This window comes from Cynocephalus volans, chromosome 10 (assembly GCF_027409185.1).
Source record: "Cynocephalus volans isolate mCynVol1 chromosome 10, mCynVol1.pri, whole genome shotgun sequence".
NCBI classification, from domain to species: Eukaryota; Metazoa; Chordata; class Mammalia; order Dermoptera; family Cynocephalidae; genus Cynocephalus; species Cynocephalus volans.
This window is the reverse complement of record NC_084469.1, coordinates 100586782-100613050: the sequence shown is the minus strand read 5'-3', so window position 1 is coordinate 100613050 and position 26269 is coordinate 100586782. Positions and strand designations below refer to the sequence as shown.

The 26269-nt window shown below is 53.0% G+C and overlaps 1 pseudogene; it reads right to left on the bottom strand.

The window, feature by feature from the left end:
• Nucleotides 1–1817: 1817 nt before the first annotated feature.
• On the bottom strand, nt 1818–3084 carry LOC134387548 (selenide, water dikinase 2-like; annotated as a pseudogene).
• Between the last annotated feature and the right edge of the window lie 23185 nt (nt 3085–26269).

The following is a 26269-nucleotide window of genomic DNA, read 5'->3' as shown; positions in this document are numbered from 1 at the left end:
GGCTCCACTCTCTCAGGCTCACCCAACCCATCCACTCCCTCTTCTCCCCCCAGCTGCATGTTAAATCATGATTCCACCTGCACAAGGACTTTGGCCCCCACACCCACCCCAGGAGTCCATGAAAAACCTTCCCTGTCCCACAGGGCTCTGGTTTCCAATCAGAGCTCAGGAACCTGGGCCTCCAGATTCCACCAAGTCTCTGAACAGACCTGCCCCACCCTCTTTGATAACCTCCACACTGCTCCGGAAAGGAGGGACGGGGTCCTGCTCCCAGCTGGAAGCCTTTGGGCCCAGGCACCTGAGTGTGAAGACGTGTCCCAGGCAGGTCAGCTCCAGGGTCCCCGCTGCTCAGGCAACCATCAGGTGGACTCAGGAATCCAGGTTGGACAAAATGCCCGGGGTCCTCAGGTTGGGTCTCTGCCCTTTGACGTGAGCTCTTCAAGGGCTGGGCCCATGTCTTTTACTCAGTTCAACAAATACTTACAACAAATACTTACCAGTGTGGCTCGACAGTAAGCTAAGGAAGCTAAAGTTTCTGGGACCCTGGCTTCCACAGGTCCCATCAAGACTCTGGGAGGAGCCTATTGATGCTCACGGTCATAGGTTTTGGTAAAGTTTGCAAACATGAGAAATCCTGACCACACTTACCTCCAGAACACTTCCTTCATGTGGGATGGGGTCACTGCAGGTGCCTTGGGATGTGGCTAGCAGGATGTTGAGGTGGGGACACTTGGGTTTGGCTTTGGCAGGCTGTATTTATGTGGTCACAGTCCCTTCCACACAGAGACACCTTGGGATGGTTCCAGGGCCCCTGTTGGCCACCATGCTCCTCACTGGGCACCCCGAGGCTGCAATGCTCACTGGATTGTGCCATGGACTAATGGTCCCCGCTGAGCCCAGCGCTGGAAGTACCTGAGTAAAGGTGGCAACAGAGGCGGAAGAGGAGGGACCAGAAGCCATCTGTGTAAAAGCACCACAGAGACCTCAGTCCACTAAGTGATAAGGACTGCACCGTCTTCCTATACCCTATGATGTTACGACCTGCAAAGCTTTTATTTTTTATTTATTCATTTATTTTCCAGCAAAGTCTCTTTTATTTATTTAGCTAGAAATCACTGTTTATTGATTAAGTCACCAGGAATTTTCAGCACAAGATTTAACATCTCAATGACCACCAGGACCTGGCCTCTGGGGCTTGCTCTGCCTCTTGCAGAACTTGATGGGGTTTAGAGGGAGAGACATTGTGAGCAGAGATCACGTCAGACCATGGCAGGTGTTCTTTTCCCAGTCGTTGGACAAACTGCTCAATTCTTGTCCATAGCAGGAAAGAGCCAGTACTTCAGAAAAACCTAATAAAGAATTTGACATTGCAACTTAAGATCTCTATTAACAATTTAGATTTATCAACGGTATTGGTCCAAACTCATTTGCTTCTGATCTAAGTTGTTTTCATTTTGCCATTTTCTGCGTGTGTGTAATTTTAACGAATAATCTCATTCCCTGTGCAGAAAGGAATCACCCAGTGCAAAGAAAAACCCCTCATACTGGAAGAGCCTCATCTTGCTTTGCATGGAGGAAACAGGTTTTTCCACTCCTGCCCAAGAGACTAGCAAACACCCCCCAATGTCCGGATGTTACTTCTGGCCTTGGAATGTGCAGAGGCAGCATTTGATAGGCTGATTCAATCCACCTAAAAAGGGCAGCTGGAACCACCATGCATGCAGCCTTCTCTGGAAATTTCTTGAAGTCAGCTCTTGAGAATCGTTCATGGTTGCGTGCAAAAGCTCTCAGGTCCAAACAACTTTGGCTATTCCATCTCACGAGCTAGGCTGAGAGGAGGTGCTGGATTGTCAGAAGCAAGAGCCATAGCGGTGGCCCCAGTGGTAGGACCTGGGTGACTCGAGGATCGTCAGCGATCTGGGCTGTCCGGCTTCCTTTCCACAATGCCCACAACCCATGCTTGGTGACCCTCTCCATACTTGGAAGATTCAATTTCAGAGCGAACATGAGTCACCTGTTCTCTTGGCAGATGAATCAGTAATCCCCAGAGGTTTCGGCTGAGGTTCCTTCAAGAAGTCCAAACCACCCTGGCCTTGCCGATGGCAGCCATCCTGGCAAGGATCGGCAGGTCATGAATGACAGGGAATACCTCATTTCTTTGTTGTTTCTCCAGGTTCTGAGAGTGTCCTAGAATGCCAAAGCCTGTGACATCTGTGGCCATGTTGGCATTAAACGTGGGCATTCATCCAGCAGCAGCTCAGCTTAGGGGCCTCCCTGAGAGGCCAGCTCCACCTCTTCCCTGGAGACCACCGTCTTCACCTTATGTCATTTCATCCAGGACCATCCACCATTGGTGGATGCTGACCACAACCTGGGTTCCTAAGGGCTTGGTTAACACAAGCATGTCCCCAGCAACAGCACCGTCAGGCCTTATGAATTCACGTGGCTAAAGCACCATGTGGCAGCTCCGCTGATGATGGCCCAGGGGTTGACCACCTTGTCCACTGGTCACTGTAGTCCCTCCTTCCTTGGCAGCATCTCAAAAGCCCTTGACCATGAGTGTGTTACCTCCTCTCGCTCCTCATCACTCAGACCCTGGCTCATGCTGAGCACCGTCAGCACGTGTCACATCAGTAATGCCCATGGCGAGAGGCTGCTCAGCACGCTGGCACAGCTCTGCTCCGCATCATGTCAGGATCTTCTACCAGGGGGCCAAAGAAGTCTGTGGACTGCACCAGGATGGCCCCCCTGCCTCAGGGGTGATGCACGAGTCCATCCCAGTGCTCGGGGCTGGGAAGGCCGGGCTGGCAGGTCGGCTTCCTGGGCAACCTCTTCCTGGCCTTGACCAGGACCTGGCCCGTGGGGTCGCACGTCTGGCTGCATCAATCTGGCCAGGAGTTCAAGCAGCATCTGCTGGGGACCCTGCAGCCTCAGCCCTTCATGCACGAGAAGCCTCGGCTGCCACCTCGGGCTGAGGCCCAGAGGCAGGGGCTCGAAGGACGGTAGCTCAAGAAGCCCCAGCTCCGAGACCAGCCCAGCAGCTGAGGAACCTGCTGCCACCATCGCCACCATCACCATGGCCATCACGCCCACCCAGCAGATAGGGAGGAGAGGGCCTTTAACTTTCTATTTAGTTAACGTGAATTAAGTCACATGCACCCACCGGTTCTCCCAGCATGACTCCAGCCCCACAATGCCCTCCTAGCCTCCCTTGCAATGTGTGATGATTTCTCACTCTTATAATTTATTTTGAACCTAGTTTAAAAAGAAAACATTTTGCATTCTTTTACTTAAAGAGGTCCTCCAAAATCGTCTCAATGTCAAGCCTGTGGCCCTGGCTGTGTGCTCACACTGTGTGGACATCTGTCCAGGCACTGGGGACAGCATTGTTAGCCCAACAGACACGCCCTTGCCCCTGGGTATGGCCAGCACCTGGGACAGAGCTGACACTGGCAAGCACCCAGTGAATGTTGACCTAAACCCAGTTGCACCCTAGAAGAGTTGGCTTCTCAGGCGGACTCAGGGCTGACCCCAGCAGCACCCAGGTCACGGGGTCAGGCTTTCAGAACCTCCCGGACCCCTTCAGACAGGCAAGGAGTCCACTCTGGCACCAGCCACCCCTGCAGCATGGAATAATATGGAAGCCCCTCTCTCCAGGCCTCAGGAGGAGGATGGGCCAGCATCCCACAGCTCGGCCCCCAAACAGCTCCCACTGGCCCGTACCCTGTCCTGGAACACTTCCATAGGGACAACTGCTACCATCTGAATGTTTGTGTCCCCAAAACTTCATATGTTGAAACCTAATCCCCCAGGCGATAGTCTTAGGAGGTGGGACCTTTGGGAGGTGAGCAGGTCATGAGGGTGGGGCCCTCATCATGGGATTAGTGCCCATATAAAGGATGCTGAGGGAGCTTGTTTTCCAGTTGGCCGTGTGAGGACGCAGCAGGAAGGCACTGCCTACGAAGCAGAGAGTGAGTCTTTGCCGGACACCAAATCTGCCATGCCTCGATCTTGGACTTCCAGCCTCTAGAACTGTGAGCAATGAATTTCTGTTGTTTATGAGCAACCCAGGTTATGGCCAGTTACACAAACATATTCACTTTTATAAAAATTAAGGAAGTCACCTATTGGAAATTAAAAGAGCTTCAGGACTGATGTCTGATTAAACAAAAAAGCAAAGCACGTATCGTTGTGTAAACCAGAGGGCATAATAGACTTGTGGAAACAATAATTACATGAATTGGAATTTCAGAGAGGGAGATTTCTAGGGCAGGGTGTTTGCTAATTCTCAGCGGGGACTGATGATCAAGGATACACCTGTGTGGCGAGACACCCATGGCATGAATTTTCCTGCAAACCCTACTCGCCCTCAGACCAGTGACTCAGACTGTCACGATTGCAGTCTCGGATGTTCTGACTCCCCTCTCTCGATCTTAACACATTTGTATAAGGTCTAATTTTTATGGTGGGCCTCTTGTTCTCTTAGTACTTCCTTCTAGTGGCTCTGTGACTCTGATTCCACCAAGAGAAAGCTACAATGATCACACTTGGGCCACGTGGGGGACAGAGATGATCGCACTTGGCCCATGTGGGGGACAGAGATGATCACACTTGGCCCATGTTGGGGACAGAGAAACCGGGGAAGTATTGGTTGGTCCCTCAGGACTGGTGCTGGGGTGAGAAATCACACAAATCAATAAGCACTGACACGGTCGGTGTTTTCCACAGGACATCGTCTGTGTTCTGGGGATGAACATGGAGGACTGAGGAGCCGGGCAAAGTGTGCCTAAAACTCAAAGTAAAATCTGCCTGAGTCTCAAAGCGCCTGGGAGATAATGTTTCCCCAGAGGGACAGGCCTGCTGATTGGTCCCTCAAGATTTTTTGCCACATTTGAAAGCTGAAGCCTCCAAAGGTCACGAGTGGATTTGCCAGTCTTTCATGCTTGACCAGCGATCCCCGCCCCAGAGACACATCACAGCGGGGGCTACTGGGCTTGTGCCACCACTGGGTTTCAAGAAAACTTCAATTTCCAAGGTCATTAGGGCGGTGTCAGCGAGAACAGGTCCAAGGGGGCTCCATTGTGATGTGGCTGCTTAGTGCAGGGATTTTAACCTGGGGTCCAGAAGCAGGCTTCAGGCTGAGAACACTCTAGAACAAGGGTCACAGAGTAAGTGCAGCTTGGGGGCAAGTCCAGCACTCTCCTGTCTTTATAAATCAGGTGCTGCTGGCACACGGCCACACCTGTCAGTTGACCTGCTGTCTGTGGCTGCTGGTGTCCTGCAAAGCTGGAGATATTTGCTCTCTGACCCTTCGCAGAGAAAGTTTGCAGCCCTGGTATAGGATTACAGGCAAACTTTTGCATGGGTCTATGACTCCTCAGGATTAAAGTGTCATTAGACCCATGGGCAGTGGGGTGTGTGGGCTGTAACAGGATGTGAAGGTGACAGGCTGGGATCACCTGGGAGGTTCCCAAGTTGGTGGTCCCCCAGGTGAGGGCCCCGTGTCCAGGGAAGGCCCATGTCTCGATCCGGGGCTGGGGCCGGATCTGGATGGATGCCCGGTCCCGGATCTGCCCCTCCCTGCCTGGCCTGCCCATCTGCCCAGGGTGACTCTGCCCTTCCACACAGGCACTTGGAACACGGTGCTCAACACGGAGGCGCGCACCATAGATGCGGGCGTGCTGAGCTGGCGCCGTGTCCTCATGCGGCTGGTGGACTTCTATGAGCAGTACCGGAAGGCCCTGTGGCAGTCGGCAGGTCCCCTCGTCATCATCGTGCCACAGGCCATGGCCTCCGTGCCCCAGGATGTTATCCAGGTGAGCCCCTGCCCCTTCCCCACACAGGCTGGGGACCCCCTGGCACAGGTCCAGAAGCTCCTGTTGGATTTGATGTCAGCTGTGTGACCTTGGGCAGGTCGCTTGACCTCTCTGAGCCCTTCAGAAAGTGGGATGGTTGTTCCCTATCATCACTGGTCCTCTTCAGGAGGAAATTTTGTCCCCAGAGAGGTATTTGGGGAGGGAGTGTGTAGTGGATTATGTCCTCCCAAAACTCCCTGAAGCTTGAATTGTGTCCCCCATGTTTTATGTATTAGAAACTTAGCCCCCACTGTGACTGTTAGGAGGGTGGGAAATCCTAGTAGGGTAATTGAAAGGTGGAGGCTTGAAGATGGGATTGGGTTGCAGGACCATGCAGTAGTGAACAGATTAAGAATGGTGGTCACGGGCGTGGTTCTGAGGGCTTTAAAAGAAGAGGAGAGTCTGTCTTTTGCTCTCTCTGCTTCCACCATCTTGCAACATGAGACCCCTGGGTTGCTGTCACCATCACCAGATGGACTTTGGACTTCCAAGCCTCAGAAACTGCAAGCAATAAATTTCATTTTTCTTTATAAATCACCCAGTTCTGTGTATTCTGTTATAAGCAACACAAACAGACTAATACAGGGTGCTCTGGCATAGAGTGGGTAAAGGCCAGGGATGCTGCTCAGCACCTGCAGTACCCAGGACACCCACCACATAGAAGGAGCTGGCCCAAATGTCAATGGTGCCAGGCGGGAGAGAGGCTGCTCTGAATGAACAGGCTGACAGGATCGGACAGGAGACCCCGGGTGGGGATGTTCTTGCAGATGACGGGCTTGGGGTGGGGGAAGCTCACACTCTCCTGAGGCTGACTTAGTGCTGGGTGGTTCACTGGGGCCTGCCTGCCCTCCAAGGACAGCTGGGGGGCGCCCTGCCCTCCTGTGCCCTGTCCTAAATGAGTGTCTTGTCCGCAGCAATTCACGGAGATGGAGCCTGAGAAGCTGGTCATGGAGACCACTGTGCCCGTGTACTTTGCCGTGGAAGATGAGGCCCTGCTGTCCATCTATGAGCAGACCCAGGCTGCTTCTGCCTCCCAGGGCTCTGCCTCAGCCACGGAAGGTGGGCTGCAGGGACAGGGTGACGGGTGTCAGGGAGATTTCCTGTGCCAAGAACCATAGTCACCCAGTGTCCCAAAAGCCATGTCTCACTGTGTCACTCAGAGTGTGTGGCATCCCATCACCTGTGTTTCGTGGTGGAGATCTCTGGGCCCTGCCTCGGACCTGCTGTGTCATCATGTCAGGCTGGGGGCTGGGACCTGGAACTCTGCATTTTTACAGCCCTTGCTCCTCCACCCTGCCACTGATTCCTGTAGGCACAAAAGTTCAGAACCGGTAATTTAGAGGAGACATTTCCCAGATTCTCATGTGGTTTACGAAAAACAAAGACATCTATCCATTTTTCTCTCTTGTCCATTCCACCTGCCAAGTAAATTCTGTGTCCCCAGCTTGCTTGAGCCCTCAGGGAGGATCAGCGACATTCTGAGAGAAAAGGACCAAGCATTTCCTCCCCCAGTGGATGCAGCGGTGGGCTTGCAGTGTGAACCCGGAGCAGGAGCCCAGCGCCTCCAGTTTGTTGAGGGGAAAAGTGGTAAATGGGCCGCTGTGGAGAGTGAGGCAGCAAAAGTAATCAGAGACATGCAGCAGAAGGGACCTGCCAAAGGCCACTATCACTTATGGAAATAGCAGGTCCAAACAAGGAAGTCAGTGCTCAGTGCCCTGAAGAACAGGACGTGGCCAGTGGGTTTGTTGGCGTATATAGACCCAGCCCAGCTCCTGGGGGAAGCAGTTTGGCAGTATGTGTTAGAGCTATAAAAAAAATGTTCTTTTCTTATGGCCAAAGCATTGGGACTCTAGATAGGAATTTGGCAAACTCCCATGTTATGGGGGCGTCGATTTTTGTGAATAAAGTTTGATTGGCACAGCCACGCCCGGTCCTTTCTGCTGTGCCAGTGTCGGCTTTCCTGCCACAGCCCTAGAGTGGAGTAGTCATGGTAGAGACTGTCTGGCCCACAGCGCCAAAGTATTAACTGTCTGGCCGGCTACAGAAAAAGTGTTCAACCCCCGGGTATAGATTGAAGTATTGACAATGGCCATTTTCATTGTGGCAATAGAAGAGTGAGTTTTTGGAAAGACCTAAATACCCACTCGAACAGGGAAGGGGAAATATTGTATCTGGTGGAATATTGTATCTGGCCATTAAAAATTATATCAGGGTAGCATTTATCAAGGCATGGGGAAGTATTGACTTCACCTTGGTTAGTGGAGAAATGAGATGTAAACTCATACATATTGATTATGACTGTCTTTTAAAAAATAGCCCTTTTTTTTAGAGATATATGAAGGTCACAAGAAGTTGCAGATATATTACAGGAGTTCCTGGGGGTGCCCTACCCTGAGTTTCCCCAGTGATTAATATCTTACTTACCTAACCAAGGCGATTGATTGTGGTGTTAAAAATGCATAAAGAGGGCCAGCCCCTTGGCTCACTCGGTAGAGTGCGGTGCTGATAGTGCCGAGGCTGCGGGTTCGGATCCTACATAGGGATGGCCGGTGCGCTCACTGGCTGAGCGTGGTGCAGACGACACCCTGCCGAGGGCTGCGATCCCCTTACCGGTCAAAAAAAAAAATGCATAAAGAACAGATGTGCAGATTCAAACTGGGGTGAACTCTGGCGTTTTGGGGGCGTCCCTGGCCCAAATGAAAAGCGCAGGGCTGTTGTTTAGTGCCCAAGAGCAGAGGATCACGGTGACACCGAAGAAGGATTTCAAGCAGAAACTCGGCTGCACGTTGTATACGAGTCCATGTGGTCAGATCTGAGCACTGCCCAATTGGTTTTCTGTGATTGAATCCCCAGAGTCTGGGGTGTTGGGGTGTGAGGGATGCTCTGGTCTGGGAACACCCTGGTGGCTGGAGCGCAGCCCCTAGGGCTTGGGCTCACCTGTTCCTCTCCCGTCCTTAATGCTGCTCCACAAGGCCACTGCCAATGGCTTCCAGATGGTCACCAGTGGAGTCCAGAGCAAGGCCGTGAGCGACTGGCTCATCACCAGCGTGGAGGTGAGTGTCCGCCCCGCTGACTGCTTTGGACCCGCTTCTGTCCCCTGACCTGCCCAGTCCCCGCAGCTCAGCCCCACGCCCCGCCAGGCCGCCTGCGCCTCCCCGACAGCAGGCCGGCTGCCTCACCACCGGTGCCCACTAGAGGGAGCTCCTGGCAGGGAGATGGGATGGAACCATCCGCCTGCTTTGCAAAACGCTCAGTGCGCCCAGGCCGGGAAGCCACTGCAGGGTGGTTGGGCCCCTGCCGGCTGCCCTGGCCGCCTCCTGCCTCCTGTCGCTGGCCAGGCCACACACCTTGCTGCCAGCTCATCCCACCCCAGGGCCTTTGCACGGCCGTCCCCTCCTCACGGGAAGTTCTCCCTCCAGGCCCTGGAGGGGCTGCCCCTTCTTGTCACGTAATGCTTAGAGGCCTTGTCCCCACAGACCTTTCCATGGCCACCCCATCTCCCCGTTGTCGGGAGCTCAGCCAAGCTGGGAGAGAGCACTGAGCTGCCAGGTGTCAAAGTGGCTGATCGAAGCTACAGGGTGGGAGTGAAAGGGTTAAGCCAAATCCCTTACTCCCATGGTGTGAGCACCTTAAAGACAGAGAAGGTGGCTCAGGTGCCTCAGGGTCTCCCCGCTGGGGACAGCACACGAGCAAAAAGCACCTGCAGTTTTACGGACCTGGGGTGGCGGAGGGCTCAGGGCAGGAACATCCTGGGTACTGAGTCAGGGTGGGGACAGCGTGCTATGGTCCCGTCCTCCCCAGCCCCACAAGGAGGCCTTGGCCCCAGGCCCCAGATAGAGAGACTGAGGATTCAAATATGCCAGTGCATCCAGTCAGGACTAAGCTCTCTACCGCAGCCCACTTCAGAGGCCACGGCGCATGTCACTGGACACCAGGTGTGGCCTGCGGGGGCAGCTTCCGCCAAGTGCCAGCCAGGCAGAGCCTTGGTAGTTGCCCCTGGTCAGGCCTGAAGAACCACACACGGGTTTTAACCAGGAGGTGAACCCCCCACGGCACGCTGAATCTGTCACCTGCTCGAGATTCTCCACTGTTGTTGTCACCATGTACAATGGTCAGAACTCCTGACCTGCAACCATGTTCACCCTGGCCTCTTCCGTGTCCTCAGATCCCCAACCAGTGCCTGGCACACAGTGGCCCTCAGCACTTGTAGCTGACCACGGTGCCCCCCACCCACCCTGTGCTGGAGCAGGTGTCACCGTCAGTGTTCATCAGGCTTCTGGGGCCACATCCTCGAGGGCTCACGGCACAGGGAACACTGCCGCCCCCTGGCGTCAGCACACAGGCTCGTTCCCAGCCGCCTTCCCCTCCAGGGCTGAGTGCCTCTGGGCTGGAGCGCTGTTTGGAGCAGGTCAGAATCCTGTGGTTTGTGCTCTTGAAGCCCCTGCTGTGCAGGAGGCCGTGGGGAGCTAGACGCCACCCCTCCCTTGCAGAGCTCACTTCCAGCTGGGGGAGGTCGGAGGATGAGGTGTGACACGGGAGGAGGACTTGCTGGGGAGGTCCCTGCCTGGTGGGATGTCCCTGCCAAGAGGCCTGAGACCTGGCAAGGGGGCAGCAAGGAGGGGCCGCCATGCAGAGACCGGGTGGACGAGGCAGGGCATGTGGTCGGCAGAGCGGACGGGCCCGACTGAAGAGGAGGGAAGCCGGCCGCAGTGTTAGAAAATAAGTTAAATCAGGTGAATGAGCTTAGGGTAAAGGACCGTCACTTAAAGCCGCATGAGGGATCACAGAGTTTGGGCATAGGAGCCGCACTGGATGGAGTCCTTCTCTGTCCCGCTCCCGCAGACCAGGGTGAACCACTGGTCGTCCAGTTTGCTGTGGTTGAGAGCAGGTGCGGTCCATGAGGGCCTGTTAGCCCCCTCTCGCCATTTAAGGGTCTGTTGTGACCTGCCAGCCCTGCCTTTGGTTTTAGAAGTTTCTGCGTTACAGAGTGCCCTCTGCCATCCCTGTCACTCATAGGGCTGGGGGGCTGGGCAGGGCAAGGAGGATGCAGAAGCCACTGGGGTGGGCCTGCTTCTCCTGGGAGGAGGCCAGGGCCACGGGGTCAGGGGTTAGGCAGCTCATGCATGGTCACGTGCCAGGATCCGCACCCACGTCCGACTCCCTAGGCTTTGCCCCTCTTGCAGGCAGCTTGCTGTGGGTGGCAGCCAGGGAGTGCAGGTCCCCAGCAGCCTCCACCAGCAGGACAGGGCCTTGGGTGTAGGCAAGGGAGCCCCAGGAGTCCGATGAGGGGTGTGGCCCCCGCTCCTGCCGAGCTTGCGGCCTGTGGCCGTGTGCTGCAGGGACCAGCTCTGCAAATGGCCTCAGGCAGGGCGTGTCTGGTGTCTCTGCACCCAGGCACCCAAGGGCAGTGCTCCAGACAGGAGAAGCGGAGGCCATGGAGTGTTGAAGGAGCGTCTGTCCCATCAGTTATCCCATTTGACTGTGGTGTGGGCCCGTGCAGCAGGTCCTGTTGACAGTGGCAGTTTATACATGATGAGACCCAGGGCCTGGCCTCCGTCACCCCAGAATGGCATGGGTGTGTGCCCTGGAACCCATGGGGCTCTTCAACTCCTGTCCTTGTGACTGTGCCATTTCTCCCCATGACCAGTCTCCTGGCTTCTGGACTTTGAGCTCAGCCTTCAAAGTATGGGTTTGATTTCCAAGTGGAAAAGCAAATTGGCTAGGCCAGGAGTCAGCCAAATGTGGCCCTCCACCTGCTTCTGTAAATAAAGTTTCATTGCACATGGCTTCACATGTACATGCACCTCTTGCGCGTGGCAGCTGTGCTGAGTAGTCGCGACAGACGGTCTGGTTCCCACACTGAAAATACTCCCTCTCTGGCCCTTTATGGGAAGTTTATTGACCCCCCAGCTAGAGCAGAATAGGGTGGGCACAGATCTCGGAGAGCCCAAGTGCTGGGGTGAGGGGCCTGATCTCTTTCCTACAGGAAAGTTGTTTTCATCACATCTCCCCCCGCTTTTGTTAACACTTTGTGAGTAGAACAGGGGGCCTGGGTGGGTTCCTCCCTGGCATCCACCTCTTCCCTGGGGGAGTTCCCTGGGGCTCCCAGGGTCTGCGGCAAGAGCTTCACGTGGGGATCTGGTGCCCCAGAAGGTGTCAGAACAAGGGCAGTCCTGGCTCCATGTGGCCGCTGCAGGACGGGTCTTCCAGACCCACACTCGGGTCACTCCCTGCTCTGTCTTCCCACCGAGTGGGAACCAGGAGTGGCAAGGCCTGGGGGCAGCCCGGGCAGCCTCAGGCCCTGCTGGCCGTTCACAGGCTGTGTCTCCACAGGGGCGGTTGACGGGGCTGGGTGGAGAGGACCTTCCCACCATCATCATCGTGGCCCACTACGACGCGTTCAGAGTGGCCCCGGTATGTCTGTGTGTCCCCCACGGGGCCGGACCCCATCTCGGTTCAGTCTGCAGATGCACCCACAGTGAGGGCCCTTGACCCGCCTTCTCAGGTCCCATGAGGACCCTCTGGGTGGGTGTCATCGTGTCACTGACATGGAGGGTTTCCAAAATGGGTACAATACGTCAATCCACAGATTGAAGAACCAAACCCCAACTGGGAATAAAAAAGAAAAGAAAAAATCATACTAACGTCCATCGTAGTTAAATTGCTGAAACGAAGGAGATAAAGTCAAATTTCTTTTCTAAAGCAAATTCCCACCCGTATATGTCATGATTACATAATAAATATCAAAATATTCTAGAACTACTTATTCATCATAAGAAAATAACGACAAACCTAAGATTCACAGGAGAATGGATATGCTGAACACACACAGAAAAATGAAATCAAATGATCCAGAGAGGGGAAATGACAGAATTGACAGACTAATAAATCTGAAAGCTGTTTATCTGAAAAATAAAAATCAAACCAAAACCATGTATTCACTTTCAGTCTTTATTTTAATTAAATAAATATGACTCAAATAAAAATACACAAATGTGGGAGTGGAGAAAAACGTAAAGTAGATTCTGAAGAAAGTACAAAAATAAGGATAATTATTAAAATAGATATTTTATGAATAAGTTTGATACTTTAATGAAAAAGAAAATTTTCTGGCCAAGTATAAATGATAAAATATTGCTAAGTGCCTCCCCCCCCACCCCCAGCCAACTCTCTGGACTGCCTTTCCACTAAGGACTCCCCTCGAATGGCCTACCTCAGGGCCCCCTTGGCTTGATTGGTGCTAACGGCCCCCTTCTGCTAAGAGCCTGCCAGGCCTGCCCCAAGTGCTTCCTTGGCCTGCCCCAGCATTAAGGGGCCCCCTGACTGGCCTGCCCAAGGGACCAATTCTACTGGTCTTCCCCTATGGGTCCCTGAGGCTGGACTACTGGTGAGGGCACCCTGCTGCTTTCTTTCTTTCTTTCTTTTTTCTTCCTGTTTTCTTACATATTTATTTTTGGCTCTTCTTTTATGTTTATTTTTTTTCTTTTTCTCGCTTTTAGTATTTTTCCTGTTTTTTTTTTGTTGTTGTTTGTTTTGCATTTTTTGATTTTTGTATATTTCTGTACATTTTTGTACATTTTTTAGGGGGTTTCTTCTTTTGGATTTTTATTTATTTATTTATTTATTTATTGTTAGGGTTTTCTTCTGTGTGGATTTTTTTTGCTGGGTTTTCTTTTTGTGGGAGTTTACTTCTTGGGGAGTTTTTGGTTTTCTTCTTTTGGGGTGTTTTCTTTTTGGGGGTTCTCTTTTGGAGTTTTCCTTTTGTTGGGGCTTTCCTCTTTGGGGGTTTCTTCTTTTGGGGCGTTTTGGGGGGTTTTCTTGTTTTCCTGGGGGGTTTTCTTCTTTCTATTGGAGTTTTTTCTATTTGGGTGTTTTTTTCTTTTATGGGGTTTTTCTTTTTGCTAGGGTTTCCTTCTTTGGGGGTTCTCTTTTTGGGGTGCATGGTTTCTTCTTTTTGTTGAGGTTTTCTTCTTTTCTGGAAGTTTTTCTTCTTTTCAGAGGTTTTTCTTCTTTGTAGAGACTTTTCTTTTTTGTGGGGGGTGTTTCTTCTTTCTGTTATGGTTTTGTTCTTTTCATTGGGATTTTCTTCTTTGGGGGCTTCCTATTGCTGGCACTTTCTTCTTTTTACTGGGGTTTTTCTTCTTGTGGGATTCTTCTTTTATTGTGGGTTTTTTTCGCTTTGTTGCTGTTTTCTTCTTTTGGGGGTGTTTCTACTTTTCCAGTTTTCTTTTGGACGGTTTCTTTTCTGAGAGGTTATCTTCTTATCAGTGGGGTTTTATTTTTGTTGGGGTTTCCTTCATGTGGGGTGGTTTCTGCTTTTTGTTGGGGTTTTCTTACTTTGGGGGCATTTTTCTTCCTTCCGTTGGGGTTCTCTTCTTTTTGTTGCGGTTGTCTTCTTCGGGTTTTGTTTTTTTCTTCTTTTGGGCAGTTTTTCTTTATGTTTGGGTTTTATTCTTTTTGTAAAGGTTTTCTTCCTTTTTGGGGGGTGTTTTCTTCCGTGTGTTTTTTTTCTGGGTTGTGTGTTTTCTTCTTTTTGGTGTTTTCTGGTTGTCTTCTTTCGAGTACTTTCTGCATGTCATCTTCTTTTGGGTGTTCTCTTCTTTTCGGTGTTTTCTCGGTGTTTTCTTCTTTTGGGGGTTTTCTGGGTGCTATCATCTTTAGGATGTTCTCCGGGTGTTGTCTTTTTTTGGGTGTTCTCTGGATGTTGTCTTCTTTTGAGTATTTTCAGGGTGTTGTCTTCTTCTTTTCGGTGTTTTCTGGGTGCTGTCTTCTTTTTTTGTTTTTTTCCTTTTCTTTTTTAAGTTTTTTTTCCTTTTTTCCTTTTTTTTTTTTTTTTTTTGATTTTTTTTTTTTTTTTAAAGAACAGGGGTCTTAACATGATAAAAGGGTGACTGGGAAGGAGTGGCAGGGACAGGGTGGCAGAGACAGGGTGGCAGGGAAAGGGTGGAAGGAAGAGGGTGGCAGAGACATGGTGGCAAGGACAGGGTAGCAGGAACTGGGAGGGGGCAGAGCCCTGGGCCCCACATCTCAGATGTCCATGATGTTACTGTCACAATACTTTTCTGCTCGATAAAACAATGGAAAGCAGAGATTGTTGCTGAAGCCTTGGTTCTCGTGGCATTTCTGTATGTTCTGCGGCAGCTGTGTGGTCAGAAGGAAGAGAGCAACGAATAGTCACAGGACTGCAGTGCATGACTGGGGTCACCTGTCCCCCAGGCTGGAGCTGCCTCTGTGCTGGCTCTGGAACCCCCCCCTCAGAGGCTGGTGCCTGTCTCCTAGCCCTTCCTGAATGGGGCAGGGATTCCCATGTCCTTTAGGTCTCCCAGCTTCTCACGAAGCTGGCCCAACTTCTCAGCCAGCTCCATCTTCACGTGCTGCCCTGAATGCAGTGCACTGGGGACCTCCATGTTCTAATTGGTCTGGATGGAGAGAAGCAGTCGGTGGCCACCTGATGCAGCCGGAGACCCACGGCACAGGGAAGGGGCACGGCACAGGCACACAGCGGGCCCTCCCTGTACCATTTCGTGTGAGGTATCCAGCACCCCATTTTAGAGGTGGGGGAACAAAGGCCCAGGGGGTGAGTGCGGAGGACACGCAGGCAGAATGGGTGACATGCCAGCCCAATGACGCGAGCCTGCAGCTCAGCTTGAAGTGTGCACCTGCCCAGAGCACAGGGGCATAAGCCGTGTAAGGAGTGGCTGCAGGAGGGACAGGCTGCCACCCTCCTCTCTACCCCACAACCATAAAACCAACCCCCTGGGCTGCAGCCACTCACTTGGTTTGGCAGGAGCTTGGACGTTTCAACCGTTTTCACCTGGACCTGTAAGGCCGCCTTCTCCATTTCAAGGACGCGAATCTTGCCCTTCAGCTGGTCCTGCTGGTACTTGAGGACTTCATAGTTGTTCCTGTGGCCAGAGGTGGTGGAGAATGTAAAGGACGAGGAAAAGAAAGGACGACTTTTGTCATCAATGCACTGACTTTGCCACAAAACCAGAGGACTATGGCATGGGAAGGGGACACCTGGACTCTCAAGTGCCTGTCCACAGAGAGGACATGAATTGCCTGAGGCCACACACGAGTCACTGGCACAGCTGGGGCCCCAGCTTGGCTCTGCACGTGTCCAAACCTGTGCGTCCCCCTCATCGTGCTCACCTCTACCCTCCCACCTCCCACCACAACACCCATGCTGAGGCCCCCCCAGACCTGCCACCCACCGTCCCCCTCCTACTTGTTGTCCTCCAGCTGAAGGAAGAGGGCATCTCGCTCGCTCTTGAGGTTGCGGTAGGACTGCAAATACAGAAAGGCAAAGTCAGGATTCGGCAGGGAGAAGATGGAGTCGGGGCACACGAACACTGACACCTACAGCAACCGTTCAGCGGTGACCTTTCCTCCCCCTGAATCACACTTGACACCTTTTTCAAGGCATTTCCAAGCCCATGTTCTCAGTTGCTTTTCCTAAGACCTCAGTAAGGGTGGAAGAGGCAGGGAAAGAGATCTGATTGACAGCTGGCCGACGGAGGCCCAGGGATAGCCTGTCACGTTGCCATTGTTAGGACTGTCATCACCATGGTCTGACTCTGTATTGCGTGCGGCACCAGGCACCGTGCTAACAATCCATCGAATCCTCACAACCACCACAGGAGGGAGTTACTATCGTTAGCTCCATTTTGTAGATGAAATGCAAGGTATTAGAGGTTAAGTGCTAAGATCACGTACAGCTGGGATGTGAACATCCAGGTCCATCTAATTCTCTAAGCCCATTTTTCCCCCTGGGGGTGGAGGGGCAAGCGTGAGGGCAGGTGGCGGGACTCACCCTCTCGGCGTCCCCCTGCCGTGTGGAGAAGGCGGTCAGACTCCCCTGCAGCTGTTGGATCTCATTTTCCCGGGAGTCCAGGCAGGTCCGCAGATGTTGACATTCTCCTGGAATGACAGAGGTCAAGATGGAACCCAAAGGACTCCCCTGAAGGCCTGTCAAGGCACCAGGTTGAGGGAGGAAGGCTGCCCAGATCCACACCTGCTTTCTGCCGGGCTTCCTGACGAGCATCGGCCAGGGCTCTCTCCATCTCTTCCTTTTCGGACTTTAAGATGGCATTGGTCCGAATCTGAGCCTTTGGGAGAAAAGCCAAACAGGTGGTGAGAGAGGGACAGGAAGGTTCTCTAGGGCACATGAGGGATGCCATAGAGTCCACTCACCTGCAGTTGTTCCCGCAGGGAGTCCAGCTGCTGACACGGACTCTCCTTCTGTAGGAAGAGGAAAGAAACATCTCTTACCAGGGAGGCAGAGATGGAACAGCAAGGGACGAGCCCCAGGAATGCCACGAATGGCCCAGGACAGGCCCACCAGGGAGACCAGATCCTCGGGGACCCCGTGGTGCTGAGGGTGGGGTGCAGGGGGGAGCCTTCTCCAGGTTAGGAGTGGGCAGGACGAGCCTGTGGCCTCTCCATCTCAGTCTGTCCCCAAACCCATCAGACATGGAAGGAGCGAACAAAGAAACCATGTCCCTCTTTCCACTTCATCCAGTTTCCTGGTGCCAGATTTTCCATGTGGAGAGTCACGGGAAGGTGACTGAGGTTGTCCCCTCAGGTTCATTCCCCAGACTGGGAAGTGGTGGGGCCAGGAATGGATTTTCAAGGGAAAGCTCTCAGACCCTAAGGGGACGCAAATGGACAAACTGTCCTTGAACTCCCAAGGAAAGAGAATTGGGGTCTTTGTTGGATTCAGAGCTGAACATCTGAATCCTGATTCTCTTTCCATGACAACCACAGAAACCTCTAGAAATGGAGGCTGAGAAAGGAAAGACTACCCTTCTCCCAGCTTGTGATTCACAAGGGTGTATGGATTCACCACGAACCACACACTAAGGACAGGGACTGATCTTAATAGCAGGGATCCAGGAATGAAAAGGACAGGCAAGATCCCTGTCTCCCTGATGTCTCGTGTGTGCCTAGAAATCTTTCATTCTTAGAGCTGCAAGGGACCTTTGACACCCTCTAATTCTATCTCAGGACACTCAAGCCCAGGCAGGAGAGGTGGCTTGTCCAAAACCAAAGACCAAGCAAAGCAGGAACTAAGTTAGGGTGGGAACACAGGGCTCCTGACAACTGTCAGCCTAGTGTTTCCAACAAGGCAACAGCCCAGAGCCCATGCGGCAAGGACTCAAGCAGGGGAGTCTGGAGAAAAGAGAGTGGGCAGGCAGGTCAGCAACAGAAAGAGCCATGCTGCATGGTCTGGGGTCCCTCCTGCTGAGAACTAGGCCACCGAGCACCCCATTCTCCCTTGGCACAGGAACCCCCAGCCCCTTTTCTTCAAAGCCCCAAGGGGAAATTGGAGCCCAGGATTGGCAGCGTGGAAACAGGGGATGCCACTGGAGTCTTACCAGTTCCTGCACCACACACTCTATATAGTTCTTTACTGCATAGGTGGAGTCCAGGACTGCCTGCAGAACTAGGCACCGGCTCTGTGGCACATGAAGAGAGGAGGAGTTGGAGGAGGGTTGGGAGAGAGGTAGAGAGAGCGATCATTAGGGGTGGGGGTGTTGGCTGTTTCAGCTGGCAGCGTGGCCCCCAGCCCCCAGCATGGGAGGTGGTAGGGGCTGGCCTGGAGGGCACTTACCTCCAGCTCCTTAATGTATGTTGAAGTCCTCAAGGCCTCCCCAGTGATGGATGATGGGGGCTGGAAGAGATGAGAGCACACATGGAGATGCTCTGCCCCTCAACGGCTAAGCCCTCTGCTGTCCTTTCTTCCTAACCTGGACCAGGCCCTCCTCCTGTAGCCCCTCTGTGCCCACTTCTCAAGGTCTCACTTCCCCATCGTCCCTCCGCTCCCGAGCACCTCTCATTCTGCACTTTTTTTTTTTTGGTGGTGGAGAGTAGAGGGATTGAGCCCTGGGCCTTGGTGTTGTCAACATTGGGTTGTGGCTGTCTGAGTTGGCAGGGGGGACCCCAGCCCCCAGCATGGGAGGTGGTTGGGGGCTGGCCTGGAGGGCACTTACCTCCAGCTCCTTAATGAAAGTTGAAGTCTTCAAGGCCTCCCCAGTGATGGATGATGGGGGCTGAAAAAGATGAGAGCACACATGGAGGTGCTCTGCCCCTCAATGGCTAAGCCCTCTGCTGTCCTTTCTTCCTAACCTGGACCAAGCCCTCCTCCTGTAGCCCCTCTGTGCCCACTTCTCAAGGTCTCACTTCCCCATTGTCCCTCGGCTCCCGAGCAGCTCTTATCCTGCACTTTTTCTTTTTTTGGTGGTGGCCAGTACAGGGATTGAGCCCTGGGCCTTGGTGTTGTCAACATCATCCTGTGCTTCCTGCAACAGGATCCAATGAGACAGCTAAGCTCGTGGTCCATCTGTGTGCACAGCTTCAAGGGAGAAGCTCAGAGAAGAGTCCTATGTCATATCCCGAGCAGAGGGAGATGTAGGATTCCAATCCAGACTTCTTACCCAGTCCCTGACACTTCTTCCATGGTCGTTACCATTACCCCCTACTGCTCCTTGAGGCCCCTGTTCCCAGGAGCCTGACCAGCCAACACTCACCTCCTGAGGTGACTGGCACCTCTCACAAATGCTGGGCTGGGGCCTACTGCCGGTTTTGGTGTTTTTTCCCTCAGCAGTCCTAGCTAGGCCCTTTTTCCGTTGGAACTCTCTCAGCTGTGAAAAGGAAAAGCAGGAGATGTGGAAGCCCCTATGTTTGTCACCTACTTTACAGTTTTTACAAAGTATTCTTACTTGTACCATCTGATTTAATGCCACCAGCAACCCTATAAGGTGTTGTCATGATCACCAAATGGCTGAAGAAATGGACCGATAGCATGATTAGAAAAAGGCAATAATGGAATTGAACTTCAGTCTTCTGGGGCTTTGTCATGAATCAGCAGCTGCTGGCGGGCCAAATACAAATCAGACATCGGGGGCCTCCCTCACAGAGCTTTGAGAGCTGCACCCCAGTACTTCTCAAACGTTTATGTCAATGTACCCTAATGGCAGAAGTCATGAGGGAACACCCCTAGGGATCTGGGGACCTCACAAAAAGAGGAAAACCCAAGCATCATTTCAGAGAAGTCCATTATGATCTTACAAATCCAGGTGAATGTCACCCCTAAGTACATTAAGAGGTTTTTTCTCTTTCAAAAGAATCAAGCAAATCTGATGCTTCAGAAAGAGGCCCCCTGAGTCCTTTGGCACCCCAGATCGACAGGATCTTGGCAAGATTCAAGCTGTGAAGTTCAGTTGCCCAGGATTTATCCCACAGAAGATAAGCACATCTCCCTCCAGAGAGTAGTGACTGAAAGGCGCTCTGGTCACAGAATCCTAGGCAATTCTAAGGTGAGATCCAGACTCAGAAATAAATTGTTAAGTGTCTCTAGAGAGTAGAAACCCAGGAGAAAACCAAACCGAACCCGTTCCCCCAACGGTCACCCAGAGATACTGTCCACATTTCTAGCTCACTGGTGAAGTGCAGGCTTTTTAGGTAGGCAATGTCTAAGTAAAGGGGAGAAGGGGAACCAGAAACCTCCCAGGCAGTAATGACAGTTCCTGAGGGATTGTGACACTTCCCAGGGGGATTGGGTCAGTTTGGAATGGGATTGTGAGGTGACAACATTCCACTCCTTCCTACCAATGTCAGAGTCACTGCAACACTGTGGGGAAGTGGAGCACAGAGCCAGGACCGAGGTCCTTGGAGACGGGAACCCAGGGGAGCCAGGGAGCCCAGGAAGGTCTGGTTTGGGGTAGCAGGAGGCCAGGGCTGAGTCCAGGTGGGGAGCCCTGGAAGTAACCTTACTGGCCAAAGTCACCCGGGGACAGCCGGCAAGGGTAGGATCTGGGCAGCTGAGGGGGCAGGGATGGCTGAGAAGACTTTGGTGGGGGGAGTCAAGAGGCACAGAGGGGCAATCCCTGTGTGCCTCAGAAGTGACACCGAGTCCTGCCCCTGTCCCACCATAGGAGGGGCCTCGGGCTGGCTCCGGGGCTGCGACCCAGCACGTTATACCTTCTTCTTGGCCCTCGCCAATTTCTCCTGTCGGATTTCCTCCGACATTTCGGGGCAGGGAAAAGGAAAGGGGTACTTCCGCCTTATCATGTCTAAGCACTGGACAGTCACTCCCTCCAGCTAAGGCACGGACCAGCGACTGAGCCAGAGCAGCTGGGAGCAGCCGGTGCTAGGCAACAGGTAGGTGGGCATGGCCTCAATGCTCACAGCCCATTGGTGGATGAGAAAGATGGACGGAATGGGGGCGTGGCCAGAACCCAGGGAAGGGTGGAGTCACAATGAAAGCCGGCCCCGCCCACCCCAGGGAGGGGCCCCTGGGGGAAAGGGGCGGGGCTGTCACTTGGGGCCCATGCAGCTTCTGTGTGACCCTTCACGGTGGCCGTATCAGAATCTGAGGCACCTGGCAGAGCAGAGAGGCCGTTCTCCAGCCCCCGCCCTGGACCCTCCTGTGCCCATTCACCCCTGACCTGGGGCCTCAGGCCCCAGGGCTCAGGAGGTGGGTGAGGAATGGACAGCAGGCAAGTGTGTCACTTTACAGTCCCTTTCCAGACTCCTCACAGCTCTGCCCCAGACTTTCTCATCCCAGAAACCGCCTCCAAAGACCCCCGTCCAGTCCTCCAGATGCTTCTCCACTCGCCCCCTTCCTCAAGGGTGTCTTCACTGATCCCGGGAGCTGAAAATAGGTGTAGCTGGCAGCGGTAGCTTTCCTGTCGGGGAGGGCCTTGAGGAGGGGCCTGAGGCTTTGGGGAGTGGTTGGAAACCCAGAGGCACATCTGGAAACCCGGACCCAGGGAAACTGAGCACCTCCTGTCTCCCGGTGTGGCTGGCGTTTTCCACAAGACATTCTGTGTGTTGTGGAGAAGAACATGGAGCATGAGGAGACGCGCCAAGGGTTCCTACAAGTCAGCGTAAAATCTGCCTGAGTCTCAAAGTGCCTGGGACAGAATGTCTCCCCAGAGGGACAGGGCTGCTGATTGGTCCCTGATGGAGTTTGGATGTGTCGTCCCCTCCAAAACGCATGTGGAAATCTCATCTCCAATGTGGCAGTGTGGAAACTGATTGAGTCATGGGGGCGGATCCCTCATGAATGGATTCATGCTCTCCCTGGGGGAGGGGGATTAATGAGTGAGCTCTCGCTCTATTAGTTCTCACGAGAGCTGATTGTTTAAAGGACCCTGGCACCTCCCCTCTCTCTCTTGCTTCCTCTCGCCATGTGATCTGCTTGTGCTCGTCAGCTGCTGCCACTTTCCGCCATGAGTAGAAGCAGCCTGAGGCCCATGCCAGATGCAGCTGTCCCAGAATCGTAAGCCAAATAAACCTCTGTTCTTTATAAATTACCCAGTCTCGGGTATCATTTGAAAGCTGCAGGGCATGGGGGCTAAAGCAGCAAGCTGAAACCTCCAAAGGTCACGAGTGGATTTGCCACAGTCTTTCATGCTTGACTAGAGCTACCCACTAGACTTTCCATCCGAGTCTCTGATGGGAACTTCCCTGAGGAAGACAGAAGAAGCAGAGCTGGACGAGCCTCATTACAACTGCGTGTGTGTAGAGAGAGCGGAGAGAGAAGGGGGCAGAAGCCATCCCTGAAGGTGTAATGCCTGAGGATTTTCCGAAATGGGTACAATACATCAATCCACAGACTCAAGAAACTCCAAGTAGATTGGCAAACCCCAACTAGGATTAAAAAAGAAAGGAGGAGAAAATCATACTAAAGTCCATTATAGTTAAATTGCTAAAAGGAATTAGATAAAGTCAAATTTCTTCTCTAAAGCAAATTCATTCCCTTATATGTCATTACTAAACAAAAAAAATTAAGATGTTCTAAAACTATTTATTCATCATAAGAAATTAAGAAAATAATAAGAAACCAAAGATTCACAGGAGAATGGATATACTAAACATAAAAAAAAAATCAGATTATCAGGAGAAAATGGTAGAATTGACAGATCAATAAATCCGAAAGCTTGTTATTTGAATCATAAAGATCCATCAAAAAACATGCCCTCACTGTCAGTGTTTATTTTTATTAAATAAATTTGATTCAAATAAAAATACACAAATGTGGGAGTGAAAAAAAATGATGTGCCTACAGATCCCAAGGAAACTATGAAAATAAGGATACCTAAGAAATAAACATTTCATAAATAAATTTGATATTTTAAAGTAAAAGTTAACTTCCTGACCAAGTATAAATTATAAAACTTGACAAAGGGACCCTTATTTGGCCTGCCCCTATTGCTGCCTGGGTTGGCCTGGCCTGGCACTAAGGGAACCGATGGCCTCACCTGCAGCTAAGGGTCCCCCTGAGCAGGCTTGCCATAACCGGACTTGTAATGTAAGTGTCCAGTTGTAATGTAACTGGACTTGACTTTTGGCACCTAATCTGTCACCTCAGTGGCTGTACAGAGACCGCTTCCCACTGAAGAAAAATATCTGGTGTCTTCCAAGGTCACAGGTGACAAATGTGACCCATGGCAGTCTTACAAGTTAAAATGTCTGGCTGGGCCAAGAAGCCCCCAGCCTCCGTAACTCCTATGTAACTCTCAGCTTAAACACCTTCCATGATACCGCTGATCTGGTTTGGGGCCTGGTGGGTTTATACTCTCTTGGCACTCTATAGGTTCCCAACTTCCAAAAACATATCATATGCGTGTCAGTTGATGAATGAATAAATAAAATATGGTGCATCGACACACTGGAATATGACTCGCCCATGAAAAGGATCAAGGCTCTGACACACGCGACCACGTGGGCAAACCTTGAACACATCACGCTCAGTGAAAGACGCCAGACACAAAAGGCCACACAGTGTAGGATTCCATTTATATGAACGCGCCAGTCCACGAGACCGAAAGTGGGTTCGTGGTTGCCAGGGGCTGGGGGAGGGGATGGGAGAGGGACTTTTAATGGATGTGGGATTTCTTTGTAGGGTGATGAAGATGTTCTGGAATCTGATAGTGGTGATGGGTATACAACCCTGTGTATATAAAACCACTAAAACCCACTGAATTTCATGCTTTCAGTGAGTGAATTGTATGGTATATGAACTATCGCTCCATGAAGCTGTTATTAATTTGAAAAGCACCATAATTGCAATGAAAAGTTTGGTTAGGATCTGTCTGTCTGATTCTAAGTTCCTGGAGGTCTGGTATAATGTGAGTTTTACTCAGTACCGCATCCTCCAAAGGCCGAGCCCATAGTAGGTGGCTCCTTAAATCTCTCAAAACGAGCTACGTTTACACCAGGGTCTCTCCCCCTTGGCACTGCGGACCTTGTGGCTGGATCACGCTCTGTGGTTTGGCTGTCCTGCACGTGCTGAGCAGCGTCCCTGGCCTCCACCTACTCCATGCCAGGAGCACCCTCCTCGTCAGTCCTGACAACTACAGATGTCGCCAGACATTGCCTAGTGTCCTCTGGGGGCAAATTGCCCATGGCTGTGAAACATCCATTTAGAGGTACCAAGGTTTTGAATTTGGGGTGCTGCGTGGGACTTTAGAAGTCCCCACGTAAAGGCTGGCCCCCAGGGGGACGCCGCAGGGACATGCAGGCCTTGGCTGTGTCAGCAAAACCTCACCCAGCCAGGAGGTGGTGAGCAGGGCTCCCAAACCCACCCAACCGGGGCAAAAAGTAAAGCCACCCTCTACCAAGAGGGGCCGCAGGCAGAAGGGGACCGGCAGGTGAGCCCACAGGACCGAAGGACCAGCCCCCGAGAGGGGAGCCTCAAAGACCGCCTTCACGGCTGGCCAGCGGTGCAGCGACCCCACATCCGAGAGGTCAACGGGAAGACGGGCTGAGGAAGGGGCGGGGCCACGACGCAGGGCGCGGCGAGAGGCAGAGACGCCGGATGCACAGTCATTGAAAGAAAGGTCCCGTCTCCGAGTCGGGGCGGAGCTTGTGGCGTGGGCGGGGCTTGAAGAGAGAGCGGGCGTCTGACTGGGGAAGGAGGAGCGACTCCGGGTAAGGGGCGGGGCCTGAGGCTCCGGGGCGGGGCATCTCACGGGCCGGCGGCATTCGGGGGACTCGCGAAGGTGGCGGCGGGCGGTTACTATGGCTTCGCGCGCAGGGCGCCAGCTCTTACCTCATATCACGGCCCCGCAGCGCCGCCCGCGCCCGGCCCGGCCCTCCTTCCGCCCCGAGCCGCGCCGCGAGGAGCCGGCGGGGCGGCGTCTTGTGCGAACCGGCTCCGATGGCCGCAGAGCGCACTCGTGTCTGTCACGGGGGGCAAGAAGGGGCTCCTGACGTGGGAGCGGGCGCCGGGCCTGTGGGGGGAATGGAGCCCGAACCGTGCGGGTGGAAGTCAGTCCCTGAGGGGACTGCCCCGAGGAGGCTCCGGCGCCAGCTGAAGCAGGGACAGGAGACAGACGGGAGGGCGCCCGGCCGGGCGGGGGAGGGGCGGGAGCTGACCCCTGATGCTGGGGGGAGGGGCGGGAGCTGACCCCTGGTGATGAGGGGCCCTTTATGGGAAGTTTATTGGCCCCCCAGCTAGAGCAGAATAGGGTGGGCACAGATCTCGGAGAGCCCAAGTGCTGGGGTGAGGGGCCTGATCTCTTTCCTACAGGAAAGTTGTTTTCATCACATCTCCCCCCCGCTTTTGTTAACACTTTGTGAGTAGAACAGGGGGCCTGGGTGGGTTCCTCCCTGGCATCCACCTCTTCCCTGGGGGAGTTCCCTGGGGCTCCCAGAGTCTGCGGCAAGAGCTTCACGTGGGGATCTGGTGCCCCAGAAGGTGTCAGAACAAGGGCAGTCCTGGCTCCATGTGGCCGCTGCAGGAGGGGTCTTCCAGACCCACACTCGGGTCACTCCCTGCTCTGTCTTCCCACCGAGTGGGAACCAGGAGTGGCAAGGCCTGGGGGCAGCCCGGGCAGCCTCAGGCCCTGCTGGCCGTTCACAGGCTGTGTCTCCACAGGGGCGGCTGACGGGGCTGGGTGGAGAGGACCTTCCCACCATCATCATCGTGGCCCACTACGACGCGTTCAGAGTGGCCCCGGTATGTCTGTGTGTCCCCCACGGGGCCGGACCCCATCTCGGTTCAGTCTGCAGATGCACCCACAGTGAGGGCCCTTGACCCGCCTTCTCAGGTCCCATGAGGACCCTCTGGGTGGGTGTCATCGTGTCACTGACATGGAGGGTTTCCAAAATGGGTATAATACGTCAATCCACAGATTGAAGAACCAAACCCCAACTGGGAATAAAAAAGAAAAGAGAAAATCATACTAAAGTCCATCGTAGTTAAATTGCTGAAACGAAGGAGATAAAGTCAAATTTCTTTTCTAAAGCAAATTCCCACCCGTATATGTCATAATTACATAATAAATATCAAAATATTCTAGAACTACTTATTCATCATAGGAAAATAACGACAAACCTAAGATTCACAGGAGAATGGATATGCTGAACACACACAGAAAAATGAAATCAAATGATCCAGAGAG